We start from the raw sequence: 15,941 nt of genomic DNA on the forward strand, positions 1-15,941 counted from the left end.
TTCATTAGGAAACCATTGAAATAAAAGGATTTTATGATTGGATATGACTAGGGAAATTGGAATATTATGCTAAAGTCCTGGCTTATTATACAACTGAATGGATGGTGGTATCCAGAAGTAATAAAAGAATAAGGAAGATTTGGGGATCTAGGGAAAGGCAATGGTAGGGAGTAGGCTGTGACTTCAATTTTATGTATCTTGATTGGTTAGTGGTGTCTGTAGTGCTCCCAGGTAGAAATATTCCCTAGGGAGTCTGACATGCAGGACTGGAATTTGAGAAAAGGTAGGGCTTCAGATCACATGGGGAGGAATTAGTGTATTCATTATATATTATAGCAGGAAGCCTCAAAGCCTGTAATGAAGGAGATAGCCCAGAAAACAAACATTGTTGAGTTCTGAGAGAAAGGCCAGGGACAGAATCCCAAATGAACACTAGTATTTCCGGGACAGTCTGAGGAGGAGGAGAGATTAAGAAAGAATAATCAAAGTGGAAGGAAGAACCAGAAGAAAGTGCCCTGGAAACCAGGGGAGAAGAGAGGTTCAAGGAGGGTATAGTTAGTAGTGTTGGAGACAGTCAGTGAGTGTGTGTGAGCATATAGTGAGCAGGAGAACTCTAGCACCCGTGCAGAAATGTCAGTGATTGATGCTGGTATGCCGAGGTTTGGAGAGTAGAATGGAGCTTCAGCAAGTGAGCTCATGGAAGTCATTCCCAGAGCTTCACCTGGAGAAAAAAAAAGTCACACAGTGACTTATGGGTGACACACAGGGATGACTTTTTAAGTGGAATGACATGGAAATTTATATACTAGGGAGATAAAACCAATGGAGCAGTTCAGGTTGGAGATAGATAAAGAAAGCACACATGGATCTTGGAGGAAGCAAGAGGTTTTTATCAGAAGGACAGGTTGATAAATTAGTCTTGGCTTAGAGCAGGGGTTCTCAACCTAGGGTGATTTTGCCTCCCAGGAGACATTTGGCAATGTCTGGGGATGTTTTTGCAAATATATGCATGTGGGAGGGATACTACTGGCATCTAACGGGTGGAGGTCATAGATGTTGCTAAACATGTAGAATGCACAGGACCAGCCCCACCCCACTGAAGGATTATCTGGCCAAAAATGTCAGCAGTGCTGAACTTAGAGCAGTGCCCCCTCTACATCAGTGAGGGATGCAGAGATGTTGATAGAGCAGAAGTCTAGAAATTAAGGATATCGTTATGTTCTCCAAAACCAACCGGAGGTCCACTTCAAAAGGGAGGGCCAAAGGAGTTAGGAAGAATAGTGACCATCAGAGCACCTGTAAGGGCAGTAGGAACAGGAGCTCGTTAGGGACATGCACAGGTTCATGAATAGTGCTGAGAGCTGCTGTTTGGATACTGTAAAAATGTAGGGGGCATAATTCTGTGTAGTTGGATTTTTTTTCTTCAGTACTTAGCAGTGGAGAAGGCATATTTGGTATGATACATAGTTGAGGCAGTTATGAATGTGATCAAGCACAAGAGGATAAGAGACTTGATCCTGTTGTTAAGAGAGTCACTGGAGTGACAGACACGTCACGGAGGGTCTGCCAGATTGGAAAGGGCATGGAATCAGAAGACTGGCCGCCTTAGAAAGCAGGCTTCTCTGGATAGTTGCAGGAAGCCATGCACACCCAGGTGGAGGCAGGGTGTCATACACTAAAGGAGCTAACAAGCTGGAACTATGGCCTGTAAGTCCACAGATCCTTTTGCTTATTCAATACTTCAGATGTCAGGCAACTTGAGGTTCTGCTAAATTCACAGAGTGTATATTAGAGCTGAAGTGCAATTGAAGGACACATAACTCGAATTGAACTGGCCAAGGAATTAGGACCCAGAGTGGTGGACAGGTTGTTCTCTTGGATTTTAAAGTTCTCCGATGGCTGTAAGAGTTGGGCACTGGGAAGGCAAGAGCTGAAGTCCTTGATTCTTGTGTTAGAACAGATGACTCACCTTTGGCTTCACATTGAAATCACCTAAGAAATTGAAAAAATAAATACTGATGCCTGTCCCCATGCCCACAAAGTGATTGAATTGGTCTGCAGTAGGATCTCAGCATAGGTAGATTTCAAAAGCTTTCCAGATTATTTTAATGCATGGCCAATATTGAGAACCATTATGTGTTAGAGTGACCATGAGGTCTGAAGGTAACAGGTATAAAGACAAATAGGGGATAGTCTAGGCAGGTGTCAAGGCATCCAAGGAGGAGTGTTTTGAAAGTATAATAGCGTATGGGGCACCTGGCTGGCTCAGTTGGTAAAAGCATGCAACTCTTGATCTTGGGGTTGTCAGTTCGAGCCCCATGTTGGGTATAGAGATTACTTTAAAAGAAAGAAAGTATAATAACCTAAAATTAACAACAGAGAGCTAAGAGGGGGCCAGTGTTAACTCCAGACCCCGGGGGTTATGTGAGAACAAACAGCCTGTGCTACAAAGAACTGAGAAAAAAAATCTTTCTAGGTAAAGCGCCAGCTTCAAATACAGGAAGGAACATATGACGATGGTTGCTTGTGACAGTATGGGGACAACAGGGGACATAGTTCAAAGGATTGGTAAGGAATTTGGGCAAATGCTACATGTGTAACATTATCCATTGTTTGGAAGTGAGCACCAGATTTAAGAATTTAGGGAGATACTGATGTAAATGTACAACCTAAAGACATTCAATGCAATGAAAGCGTTTATAACATTAACACAGGGAGTCATTGTAACAGCTCACAATATTCCTAGTCTGTGTCAAGAGCTGTGTGAGATGCTATGAAAGACATAACCTTTACTTACAGTGACTTACAGGTATCCCTGACTCCGTATCATGCTGACCTTTGAAATCGGGGTTACTCAACCCCCATGTCTGTGTGCTGTAGCCTTCAACTACTTCTGCCTCAGCTGGAGGAGGAGATAGAAGGAACTTGGGTCAGTATCTTACTGGCTGCTTGGGAAGTTGGTACTGTCCTTCCTCTTCCTGATGTGCCTGTGTTCCTATGAACAGAGACCTCTAACCTGCTTCTCAGAGTCCCCAGTTCTCACTGCCTCTGCCATCCCTCCTCCACTTAAAACTCACTGCATCATAGTCTTAGTTGGTTTTTTAATGTTACGTGCTCTTTCCTCTCACAGACTGATCTCCCTACTGAAAGTATACCTTTATGTTTATATCCCAGTGGACCAATTCTTCAAATATCCATCTTGACCCTCGAGGTCTGCTTCAGGCTAATCCAACTGCTGCCCTAACTAATTCTAAATAGATCTCAAGGAACTTGCAGACTTGCAACGTAAAGCATTTTAAAACTTAAAATAGGTAAAGCAAGGAAGTTGCAAAGAATAGGACTCCATGTGGGCAAGAAGTAGTAAAGTTCGCTTGGTTGAGAGGGAACACAAATGGCCTTTAGAGTTTAAGATGCATGGATTTCTTTTGTTAAAGAGCACGAGCATGATCTGCTTGGTCTGAATCCATGTGTTAGAATAGAATCCTACGTGGTTTTCCTCTTAGGGATGGAGGTACTGGTGTATAGTTAGATAATACTTGACTTCGTTCTGCGGGAAAGTATCAAGAATGATCCCTGCTTATGTAAAAAGAAACAGTAATGTTGTTCCAGGTAATCAAAATGCCTTGGGTACACTCTGAGTCATGATGCCAACAGCCAGCCCTTGAGAAATGTGTCACTCGGCTTCCTTAGCACCTGGCATAGTTGCATTTCTTCAGTTGAGTTCCTTTATCAGGATATATATGGTTTGATTTTATCAAGATCCTGCCACAAATTCTATCAGATGTTTAATTTCAAGAGCAAGTTTTATATTTATTATCCTATATAAGATGTTTAAAAAGAAGAACATGAAAAGTCGTCTTTTATAATAAGTGCCTAGACTTGGGGAGGGGAAGGTCCTGTGTTCTTAGAGTTACAGAATTGGTGACCTGGAAGGAACCCTAGAGATCATCCACAGTGATGCTAGTCAGTTCCTTCATTTTACAGATAAGGAATTCAAGATCCAGAAAAGTTGTAAGAGTTTTGTTCAGAATGACTCCTGGTTAGGAGCTGGGCCTTCGTGTTGTCAGGCAGTGACCTTTTGTCCCCCACACTAGTCAGCAGCACAGACAACTGCTCCCTGCACAGCCAGCCACGGTTTGTGTCACGTTGACTTTCACATTCCTGTTACGTCTGCCTCATGGTACCCGTCTCCATGTGCACGTTTTTAGATTTATATTCTGTATACTTTTTAAGGAAAAAAGGAAACCCCAATAGTTTTCTTTCTTTAAATTATCTCTATTCAAACTATAGAATAAGACGTAAAATTATACCTTTTAAAAGCTTGGCAGCTGCTGAATCCTGTAAGTCCTTCCAAGCGCAACACACCTGTCCTTTTGCTGCTCGCGCCAGGTACCTTCCAGCTTTTCATAGCATTCCCTGCAGTGTCAGTGGGTGATGGCAGCGTCAGGCTCTCCCAGGGCAGGAGGCAGGCACAGGGCTTGAGGTGGCGGCAACTCTTCATGATAGGGCCAGAGAGCCCCCAGACACAGCAGCTATTACCTGTACCGCAGGGGAGCGAGAGGAGAATGTTTTCCTCAGGCTCACTCCAGAATGTTTTTATCAAGAGCTGCTCTAAATTTGCATCTAATAGGGGGAAGAACATGGGTGCTATCAGGGAGGGAAAAAAAACTGAGAAGCTTTGGAAAAAAAATAGTGCTGACAGCCTTGGTTTATTTGTGTTAGTATTTTGGACCTTGTTTTCTTCAGCTTTTTATTTTTGCCAGCCTAAGCATGAACCTATGTCATCCATTTATTTGGGGAGCAAAGTTGTTAAAATTCCTGTTTTAAAAAAATGTTCAATAATTTTAAGTTGTGTGTGTGTGTATATATATACACACACACACAACTATATATATATATGCTCATAGTTTTAAAATTTTAACCAATAAAGAATAGTGTAAATAAAAAATAAAACCCCTCTGTCTGGCTAATATTTGTGTTCATTCTAATAGTTTCTTCCATGTCCTGTTAAAATGTTTTCTGCATATGAGCACACATGTCTCTATTCATGTCTGTTGTTTTTTTTTTTCAGTGAAACTAGGATCATACTTAATATTCTAATTTTTTCTTCCACCAGTATATCCTGGCTATCTTAGTAGCACAGATTTTTTTTAAGTTTCAAGGTACTGAAATGACTGATTTTCTTTTTTTTTAATTTCTAAAATGCCCAGTGTTTTTGGATTTCTGAAAATGCTTGTTTTTTTTCCTAAAAATGAAACCCAGAGCAGAAAAGTTACCTTCTACTCTACAAAGGTTTCAACACTGAATCAACTAAGTATGTTTTCATATAAATGCCAGACATAGAGTAATAATTATGCATAGGAATGTTAGATTATTTCTGTGAGTGTGGAGACATTTCTGTGATGTTTTTGTTTGTTTTTCTCTTAAAAACTCATTTAAAGAACAATATTTATTAGTTTTGCTATTTCAAGATAACTCTAAAAATATCCATTATAGCTCAGCTCCTTCCATGAGGAGAAGAGTGTTTTAATTATTTTCAGTATTTTATTTAACATCTAGAATCAGTGAGAGTAGGCAGGGCTTATTCAAAAGAGCTGACCCCTAAACCAAAGTGCAGACTGCAGTTCTATGCAGGAGAAGCTTTTTTCTTGTCTAGTCCAAAGCAAAACCGAAAACCCAGGAGCACCACTTACCTCCATGGTAGGTCCTTTTCCGGCCAAGCCATACAACGCACATAAAATTTTATGTTGGTAATTCTGTCAACCTCTCAGAAAAACAGTAGGCAGAAAGTAAGTTGCCTTCAAGGTGCATATGTCTGTCTTCATCTACAGAATATCTAATTTTCATTTACCTTCTTCATCCCAAAAGGAGTCAGACAATTCACTAAGCCTGGATTAATTGTGCTCTATGTCACTATTTGCAAAAATTGCTTCATACAGAAAAAAAAATTTCCATTTACTGGTCCTTCTACCAGGAGTGCATCTGAATTATTTTTAACCACAGAGACAAGATGATTTTATTATGTTAAATCCAACAACCTATTTATAATAAATAGTGGTTATTTTTGGTATGTTGAAGCAGATTTTCCCAATATCCAAAAGTTAGTTAATGTACACTAAATCATTGAAAATACAATCATAACTTTATTGCCTCCTTCCTGTTGCTAAAGCATAATACTGCCATAGCAGCACGTTTTTCTGCCCACAGGTCCTGTCCCCAGGCTTTAATAAAACCAACGTTTTGCACCCCCCCAAAAAAGAAGATTTTTGTCTTTTGTCTATTTGATAGTATACATAAAAAAATGCTTTTTATGTATGCTCAGATACAGTGGAGGTGAGGCTGCAGGGGGATTCTCTCATAAGCCCCTTTACCAAACCTACCAAAATACCAAACATACCAAAAACAACCACTATTTATTATAAACAGGTTGTTGGATTTAAAAAATATATATCTATTTTATTATGTCTACTATCAAATAGACAAAAACTTATGTCTTTTTTTTAACTTTAGTAATTCTGTTTATCAAAGAAAATACAGGTGATTTGTCTCTAATTTGTTATATTAGGTAGATAAAAGTTAACTTATGTTTGGATTTGTTTTAAAATTTCAGGAATGTTTGAAGTTTTCTTCCTCATCTGAAGAGAACGAAACCAAAATCTTAACTTACAGTAAATGTAAAACCAAAGTTCTAATTTGTGTCCCATGAAGAATCTCAATGCAACAATATTGATATATATTTTTTTATTTATAATTTGTTTCAATAACTTATAAATATTTTGAGAAAAAATATTAATTTCAAAAACCATTGTTTACATTTAAAAATTTTCTGTTAGTCAAGAGAGAGAACATGTTCTGCAGAGAAAGTAAGTGGACCCCGATGATGTGACAGCAAAGCAGGTGTGAGTCACCTCACACCCAGAGACTCTGCTCCCAACAGTAATGTTCCTAAATGTTCTACACGGAGAAACTCCAAAAGCCTCCAGAATCTCTCTTACCCTGAAAGGAAACCATACAGTCTTGACCTTTCTCTACTCATTCTCCTATACACCTTTGCCTCAGCCAGTGTATTTGACATGTGTACCTCCACCCCCGCTCTGTCTCTTCCCCTCAGCAGCTATATTGCTTGCTGTTTGGGGCAGTTTCCCTCCATGTCTCCAGGACCCTCTGACCTTCAGCAGGGTGAGACCACACTGACAACTTGTCTTCTCAGTTTATCTAGCCTGACTAGGCCAGGACCTAGATAATTGCCAGTTCCAAAGTAAAGGGACTTATGAGAGAATCCCCCTGCAGCCTCACCTCCACTGTATCTGAGTATACATAAAAAGTATGAAATAAGTGATATTGTACGGGGGTCAAACCAATGTTCCACTTGGCCCATTACTCTCTCTTACTGTGACTTTAAGGGTTGTTTGATGGAATAATACGGTGTTTGTTCTTCCTGATGATATTTTCAAAGGTTGACCTAAATGTCAGCAACATCCCTCTAATCTGTCACAGATCTAAAATGTATAAGATATTGTTGGGAGAACTTCCCACCAGTCATTCCTAGTTGTAAATTGTCCTTTAGATAGTGGCAGAATTGATTATTATCATTCGCCCTGTCTTCTGACTCAACTATCAGCATGTCCTTTTTTCTGAAGGTCCTGTTTTAAGGTCCTGTTACTGAAATTTGCCTTCATTTTTCCATTTCTGGCAAATATATAAGTAGTGGTGCTGGGGTTATACACTGTCCTACTTAAAAACAATAGCTTCACATGAAAATGTATCCAGCCATGTGAGAGTCAACATGAAGAGTATATATAAAATGTCTCTCACTGGGCCCCTGGGTGGCTCAGTTGGTTAAGCGACTGCCTTCGGCTCAGGTCATGATCCCGGAGTCCTGGGATCGAGTCCCGCATTGGGCTCCCTGCTCCGCAGGGAGTCTGCTTCTCCCTCTGACCCTCTTCCCTCTCGTGCTCTCGATCTCTCATTCTCTCTCTCTCAAATAAATAAATAAAATCTTTAAAAAAAGAAAAAAATGTCTCTCACTTACATGTAGATAGCTCTTGACTACCATTTATTTCCTTTGCCTTAGAAAGTCACTGTGTGCTAATGTTCTTGTCATTACTTAGCTGTCCCAATGATGCCATAATGCTCTCTGATTTTAACACGGGTCTCCTTCAGTTGACACACAAAGGAAAGAACCATTTTTTTTTATTTAAGTCTCTCTTATCCACACAAACCCTGCATACAATACAACACATTGAAACAGACTTGGTTTTATCACTCTTCTATAAAACTTTTTCGTGCTTAATGAGCCTTTTCTTTCTTTTTGCCCCTATTTATGCTTCCCCATCACTGTGGGTATGTTGAAGTAGTGACTTCTGTTACACACTGCTGTGTCTTAACAAAGAAAATATAGAATGCTTGATAGACCTCCAGAGGTTGACATCTTGTTTGTAAGAAAATCTCTGCCCATGTGATACCATCTTGCAGAGTCACTGACTGGAAAGCAGCATCATTCCCAAGATTACTGTAGAAAAACATGCCTAGGCCAAGATCATGAGGCCAAATAATGCTCTATCCTTAAACTCACTGACAGGTATAAGCCTAAATTACATTTCAAATTGAATTTTCCCATATGAGCAGTCTTACAGTGTGGGTCACATTTTTCATCACAACTTTTATAATTACCACAAATACCATATATAGTTATTCAGTCTAGTATAGCTAATAAAGTTTACATTATAAATATTGTTAGAACAAAAGTGTGGTTTGTGCTCGGGTACATGTAGTGTATATAAACCTATTAAAAAGACATGAAGAGCAAAGTTAAAAGCGACATCACTGAACAATTTTGTTTAAACTAATACGGATATATGTGCATATGTACACATATTGAAATGATGAGGAATAAGGAATCATTCATTTAGTCTGCACACAGACCGGCCAGAACCTCTACCTGGTCAGAGAAATCTTTTTCCCCCATAATCTCATGGCATATTGTTTGTCTCTTATTACATTTATCACCTACCTCAGTCCCAAACTATTTGTACATACATTTGCCCTTGCTAAATTATGAGACACAGCCTCACTGTGTCTATTTAGTATTGTTTATCAGGAGGGAAATTGAAATCCTTGATGGGTAGGTCCAGTAAGAATCGAGATTCAAACCAGAAGAAGGGAAGAAAGCAAGAAAGGGCGATCACAACAATCCATGTTTATTGACTACTCAGCTATACTCACTAAGTCAGCTTCAGACTGACCCAAGTCGAAGATTAGTCCTTAGCTCTCCTACCCCAACAAATCGCCAATTCAGTATATGCCAGATTAAGAGTTCTCGAACTGCTAGGCCACAGAATCACCTTGGCCACTTGTGTAAAAGTCCTGGTGCCAGATCCTACCCTAAACGTATTTCTGAAAGCCTCCTTGGTAGACACAAGAGTTACGGAATTTTGCTAGAGAATGCTCTTCCAGTCTCACTGGAGGAATAACGTATCTACTTCAGATCCCTTAACCTCTGGTTATAAACTCCAAGTTGATCTGACTCTACAGCAGCTTCTAAAGCATTGCCCACAGCTAGCTGTGTGAAACCAGTGGGAATCAACTTCCCAGGAGCCCTAATCCCTCCAAAGCCCTCCACCTTAGTACTCTATATGTAGAATATTCTCAGTAAATGATTATGATTTGATTGAGACAGAGCTCCCAAAAACTTCACAGGTGTGTCAGGAATAAGAAGGTAGCAATGAAGAACAGTAAAATCGTAATTTGGTGGATACACAGAAGCCATGCTGAAAAACATAGAGTGGATTCTCATTGTTCATTGCAGTTATGTTCTCTGAATTCACCATGAACATTGAATTAGTGAATATTGAACCAGTGGTCCTAGGGAAAATACAGGATTAGGTTCCTGTGAGCCTCTGGTCACAACATTTTCATCAGCTGGTATAAAGTATAAAGACACTTTATGTAATATATATTGCTGATTCATTGAAGTTGAACTCCTATCCAGCAGTACTAGAATTTGTGCCTGAACAGAGCTCAGCTGACACATGTATTTTATCTAAGGCACATCAGCCTTCTTACATTTAGTCACACTAGACAACACCTCAGCCCATTGTTTAGGGATCATTTTAAACCACAGAATCAACAAAACACAAAAATGTGAAAAACAGGGGCGCCTGGGTGGCTCAGATGGTTAAGCGTCTGCCTTCGGCTCAGGTCATGATCCCAGGGTCCTGGGATCGAGTCCCGCATCGGGCTCCCTGCTCCTTGGGAGCCTGCTTCTCCCTCTGCTTCTCTCTCTCTCTGCTCCTCTGTCTCTCATGAATAAATAACTAAAAAAAAAAAAATCTTAAAAAAAAAAAAAATGTGAAAAACATAGCAGTAAATAGGCCACAGAAAGGATACTTATTTATAGTATGAGAGCTGAAATTAGAGTATTTGAAACATGCCAAAGCATTAGAAGTTCCTAGTGTTCCAAACTCAGCTAGGATTGTGTGCATCGGCCAGCTCAAATTTTCAGCACTCTGCATGTGTGCGTGTGTTCTAATGGCTGTAAAAAGCACGGCAGGTATTGATCGGGGGTTACAAACGAGCTGGAGTAAGGAGGCGAATTTGCAAACAGACAGTCCACAAATAATGAGGATCAGTTGCATTTTGAAACTTTACTAAAAGTACATAGCTGTTTCAGAAACCTGTTAAGTCTTTATAATAAAGATGAAGAAGGAGAAGTGCAGGCAAAGGGAGTTGGTTTAAAAGGAAAAAATATAACCTGCTACTTCTAGCATGGCCCATGTGTCTGACTGTTTTCTTCTATTTCTTTCTTCCTCTCTGGATGGAAATAAAAGGGCTAAAAGTTCCTTGAAGGCAGGGACTATATCATGTTCAGAATCGAATTCCCAGCATCTAGTGCAGGGCAGATATCCAGTGAATGTTTATTGAGCAACGAAAGGATCCGGTAGACAAATAGGATCAGCTGTGCTGAGGTCATTCTGAGTCTTCCGAGTCAGCCCCCCCCCCCCACTGGAGTCCCCCGCGCTGGTGCTGCACGCAGGGGATGCTCGGCAGTACACAGAGGGCTGCGTTAGGTCTCCGTCAGTCTCCAGGTTCCTTCCTTAATCTCCCGTCTCTAGGGAACAGTTCCGTCCCAGAAGAGGAAGTGGATGACCCAAATGATTCTGTAGTCTGCAGGAATTAGAGAGAGATGGGGGTGGCATTCTGATGCTTCCTGCCTTCCTGGTTCTCTGCAGTCATTTTTCATTCTCCCCTAATCAGATCACTGGGGCCACCAGGAAATAAATGCATGGAAGCAGCAATTATTTACCAGTTTGATGCCAGACACATGTGTAGTATTTGGAGCGTGTGACTGAGCCTACTTCTCTTACCAGCCCCCAGGCCGGTGGGGACAAACCAGTTGCCCTCTTTTTGTACTTAGCCTCTGGAATTTTATCACTACCAAAGAAAGTCACATAACTCACATAACTCTCTGTGTCATATTGGTGATGGATTCCCAGCCTCAGTGAGGCCCATGGTCTCGATCGTCTTTTTTTTCCTCCCTGACTGACTCCCTACTCCATTCTTGACAGTGCTCAGTCACAGTTCTGTCCACGTTCCTCCGGTCCCTAACCTCTTACTCCAAGTTGACTTTGTCTCTTCTTCCTGAATGAAGAGAAGTTATCCAACGTGAATTTTCTCTACTCCTCGTCTCTCCTTTCTCTGTATTTCTGTTAACTTCACCTTCCTTCTCCAGCCGCTTTCAGATCTCACAGAAAGAAGCACCCTTCTTTCTATCGCTGACCCCTCCACTTGTAGTTTTGGTCATTTTCCCCTCCCACATCCTTCTAGCTCTCCCCCCATCATGCCCATCCTCATTCGTCCACTCCTTGGGCATCTTCATTGTTTATTCATTTCACACATACATACAGAATGCCTGCCGTTTTCCCAGGCACTGGGATGGAATGTTGTCTGGATGGTAGAATGGCAAATTAAACAAACAGCCCCTCCACTTATAGAAGTTACCATCTAATGAGTGAAAGCCATTGTAATTAGGGACTCACAAAAGGAAGTATAGAAGCAGTGAGAGGACAGTGAAGGGAGACTATGAGGCCATGTGGTGAGAAGGAGATGGTTAGTTGTTACGAGGAGGATACATTTGAGGCACTAGCAACCACAGGTGCAAAAGCCCTAAAGTGGCCAGAAATGCTCATCAGAAAAATTGAAAACCCAGCTGGTCCCAGGGAGAAAGGACAAGGGCTGAAGTGCAGAGTAGAGGGAAGGACCCAACCCAGCAGTTAACAGACCATATAAAGAAATACTCCATACCCCCACCGTCCTGGGTCATTAACACCACCAGCTCTCTGCTGTTCCTCTCTTCCCTTTTGTAACACTGCACTTTTGGCTCCTCCCTCCTTCTCTGGTTCAGCCTGTCACCATAATACAAGCCTTCTCCAGCATACACAGTGCTGCACCTTTTCTGTTGTTTTGTATTTTTCTCTAATGTATTTTTTTTCCAGATTATCCCTTCTACCCCCATAGTTTCAGATAATAGTTTGGTATTTCAGATGTATCAAATCCTATATCTGTAACCCTGGTTCCTGTCCTGAATCCCCCGGGGATATTTCTACTTGCCTCCCAGAAATTTTTCTGTAGAGATCATTCTGGAACCTCTGGTCTAATATACCCATCATCTGCCTTCGTCTTCAGGGAGTTCTCTCTTGAAAGAACTGGCAGATAGACATCAGGGGATTCTGCAGCACAAGAGAATGACAGACTTCTACACAAGATGCAAGAACAAATAGAAATGGATGCCGACCTAAGCTTTGTGAGGTCAGGAGAGCTTTCCCAAAGAATCGATTTCTAAATTGAGTTTCACGAGAGGAAGGGCATTCCTGGCAGACTGAATCTATGCTAAGGCATGGTGCGCGGGGGCCACCACAAATGTTTCATCATGGCTAGCGCTTGGGATGCAAAGTTCAAAAACAAACTGCTGAACCTGAACAAGTGGACAGGATTAAGAAGGTCCCTATATGGCATGTTAAGAAGTTGGGTTTTATCCTGGAGGTCGTAGGGAGCCACCGACAGATTTAAAGCATGGAGATAGCATGATCAAATGGGTGGTTTCAGAAGCTCATTCTAGGGGCACCTGGGTGGCTCAGTCTGTTAAGCGTCCGACTCTTGGTTTTGACTCAGGTCATGATCTCAGGGTCATGAGATCGAGCCCCACGTCAGGCTCTGTGCTGGGTATAGAGCCTGCTTAGCATTCTCTGTCTCTCTCCCTGTCCCTTTGCCCACCCCCCTCGCTCGCTGTCTCTAAAAAACCAAAACTCACTCTAGAAGCTCAAAAAAAGCAGTACTGAAGGAACTAAGCAGGAGAAGCTCTTGAATAATCTGAGCCCAACGCAATGAGACACTAGGGCGTGGTGACTAAATCCATCTGAAAGTAAAGGAGAAATCTGGGTTGCTGATTTGAGCATCTTGGCATGTTAAAGAGTATGAGAAACACTTCGGTTTGAGACTCACAAAGTTGGCAGATATCTTGCAGGCATCCAGGGAACTCAGGAGAGATTTGCTGAAAACTCAGACTTGCTAGGTAGTTTCGGTGAAACTAAGTGTATTTTCAGAAAAAAATTGTGTTTACGAAAGGTGCTGAAAAGTGGCGATTGCCGAATCATTTTGAAGGCAACTTGAGATCTGGTTTCATGGTATTGATTTGGAAGTCATTAGCCCAAACACACTGGTTAAATGCATGGGAACAGAGGAATATAAAGAATGGAAAGGACAAAGGGCAGAAGGTATTAGGGATGCCAGTTTTTTTAAAGAGTGAACTGAGAGGAGAAAGCATGGGGAGGATATTGCCGTGAAATGGCCCCCTGGTCCCTGCCTCCAGCAGTCTTCGCTCTTCCATTCTCCAGCCTTTTATTTTTTTTTTTTTAAGATTTTATTTATTTATTTGACAGAGACAGCGAGAGAGGGAACACAAGCAGAGGGAGTGGGAGAGGGAGAAGCAGGCTTCCTGATGAGCGGGGAGCCCGATGCGGGGCTCCATCCCAGGACCCTGGGACCATGACCTGAGTCAAAGGCAGATGCTTAACGACTGAGCCACCCAGGCGCTCCTCCATCCTCCAGCCTCCAGCCTTTAATGCCCCTGTTCCCTGCCTACCACAGAGGAGAAACCTTGCTAAAATAGAAATCAAGTCATGTGACTTACCAGCTCAGAAATTTTGGTTGGCTCTACCTTTGTCTATAAAGTCCGAATCTTGTAAATGTTTATCTCTAGGTCCCATACCTTGAAGATTGAATTGCATTCTGACCTATTTTTCTTCATCTTCTAAAACAACCTCCTGAGTAGGCTGCCCAGCACACATTCCTCAAACCTTTGCTCACCCTGTTTCCTTGAATTACTTAGTTTTTTTGTGCTTCTCCAGTTACCAGAATTTCAGTTCATCTCTTTAAGATCTTGCTAAATGCTCCCTCCTCTGTGAATCCTTCTCAAAAACCTCAAGTTACAATTCAAGGCTACTGTTCCTTTATTTCAATATATTTTCTTTTTACCTTTATCATAACATTTATCCCCTTCTGCCTTGCTGGTTGTATCCACCTCTTTCCCCATTGGATCATAAACTCTTTCATACAGTCTACTTAGCTTTGTACCCCCAGGACATCTAGCACAGTGCCTCACAGAGTGGGGTTTCATAAATATCTGTTGTTTTAATTGGCACAGTCAGTACCAAAAACTACAAGCCACGAACCAAGATAAAGACCTTTGCTTTTTGTTTTAATATACTTCTAGAAACTGCGTCTTCATGCAGGGGACTATTTTGTCCTTAAGGAAAAGCATTATAATTCATCAAATACAATTCACATCATCAGTAATACTAACATCAAAGAATCAACAGCAAACTGATATGAATATATAAAATTGTAAAATTGTGCTCCTGGAAACAGAATTTTAGCAACAGGAAATCTGGAAGCGCTTGTCGAGTCCAGTGGTCTATAAACTCTTCTTCTGTAGACCCCTACTCTTTAGGGCTCTGGGGAGTAGGGCTGGGAAGACAGGGCTGGCCAGGCCACCAAACCTAGCTTCACCTAGAGTAATTCTACACTTAAGCGTTTATATATGAGCGTTTCATGCAAAATTGTTGTGAAAAATAGTTTTGTCATTAAATCAGTTTGAAAAAATAGAATTGTAGCCTTCAGGCTACTTCTGTAAGCTTGATGACTCTGGGCCTCCATTTCCTCATCTGTAAAATACAAGAATGGTGCTATGGTCATTCATGCTTTTATTCTGAGCGCCATCTGTTCATTTTCAAGTAAAAAACAGATCCCAAGAGGAGTTAAGTGGCTTGTGCTCAGGCTGCACAGAAAGTTAATGACAGAACCAAGACTGGAACTTAGCCACCAGCTCTGGAGGTGGTGGTTTTTCTCTCCCTCTTTTTTAAAAAAAATCCTGAAAAGTGAGTATAAGTAAATTGTAGATACTAATCATATGGGCAAGGTAGAAGATATTAGAAGGTATTATAAACAGCATGTAAATATAGAGCTATACTATATCATAAGTTTGCCTTATTTAAAGCTCACTGGTATGCTAGCTACAACCGACATTGAACATTTACTTAATTTAACATTGGTTCCTCAAGTTTACAGAAATATTTGGGTGAGTTGTCTGCATGGCCCATTTCTCTTTTACAAAGCTATTTATGAGTTGTTTCTTCTTGGTGAATCTCCACATAATCAGTGGGGGCACTTAAAATCATGCCATTAATCATTCCTTTCATGTTTAAGTCTCACTGCATCTAAATTTAAAAGCATCACTGAGAAGCTGTGAGGGTTTGGGAAGGAGGGGCCTCTGGATTCTGGTCCTTTCATTCATCTCCTTTGCTTTGCTCATCTTCCTCTCTTCATCCCCTCCTCTCCAAATCAAGGGTATCCGTGAAGAGAAAACGAAGTCACAAAACAACTTT

The 15,941-nt window shown here is 41.2% G+C and overlaps 1 protein-coding gene across 13 annotated transcripts in view; it reads left to right on the top strand.

The window, feature by feature from the left end:
* AHI1 (Abelson helper integration site 1) overlaps positions 1 to 15,941 on the top strand; it is a 229,367-nt gene that overhangs the window by 178,001 nt on the left and 35,425 nt on the right. For 2 of the 13 annotated variants that reach the window (XR_003521334.2, XR_003521336.2), the window contains one exon: positions 2,477 to 2,568. The exons of the other annotated variants lie outside the window; for them this stretch is intronic. The gene's annotated coding sequence lies outside the window, so the exon portion shown is untranslated. Of the gene's footprint in view, positions 1 to 2,476; positions 2,569 to 15,941 lie in introns of those variants that run through there. 13 annotated transcript variants of the gene reach the window in all.

Source organism: Zalophus californianus, chromosome 7, assembly GCF_009762305.2.
Source record: "Zalophus californianus isolate mZalCal1 chromosome 7, mZalCal1.pri.v2, whole genome shotgun sequence".
Taxonomy (NCBI): Eukaryota; Metazoa; Chordata; class Mammalia; order Carnivora; family Otariidae; genus Zalophus; species Zalophus californianus.